Below are 308 nucleotides of genomic sequence, written 5' to 3'. Positions count from 1 at the left end.
CCCCAGTGGGGGGCGTGCAGGAGGCAGCTGATCGATGTTTCTCTCTCCTCGATGTTTCTAACTCTCTATCCCTCTCCTTCCCTGAGTCCCTTTCCCTCCCACCGCCTTCCCATTGTGCCCCGGGGGGAGCCGCTTCTAAGGCTGCTTACCCTCAGGGGTGTTGCCCTACTTGCCTGCCACCTCTCGTCTCTCCCTCTGAAGACGGACTCTGCCCACATACACATTTTTGTGTTAGTTATTGATGGACTCTATTTTTAAAAAAAATATATATTTTTTTATTGATTTTTTTTTTTTGCAGAGAGGAAGGG

This window comes from Myotis brandtii, unplaced genomic scaffold (assembly GCF_000412655.1).
Source record: "Myotis brandtii unplaced genomic scaffold, ASM41265v1 scaffold7553, whole genome shotgun sequence".
Classification (NCBI taxonomy): domain Eukaryota; kingdom Metazoa; phylum Chordata; class Mammalia; order Chiroptera; family Vespertilionidae; genus Myotis; species Myotis brandtii.
Note: the sequence above shows the minus strand (reverse complement) of the source record.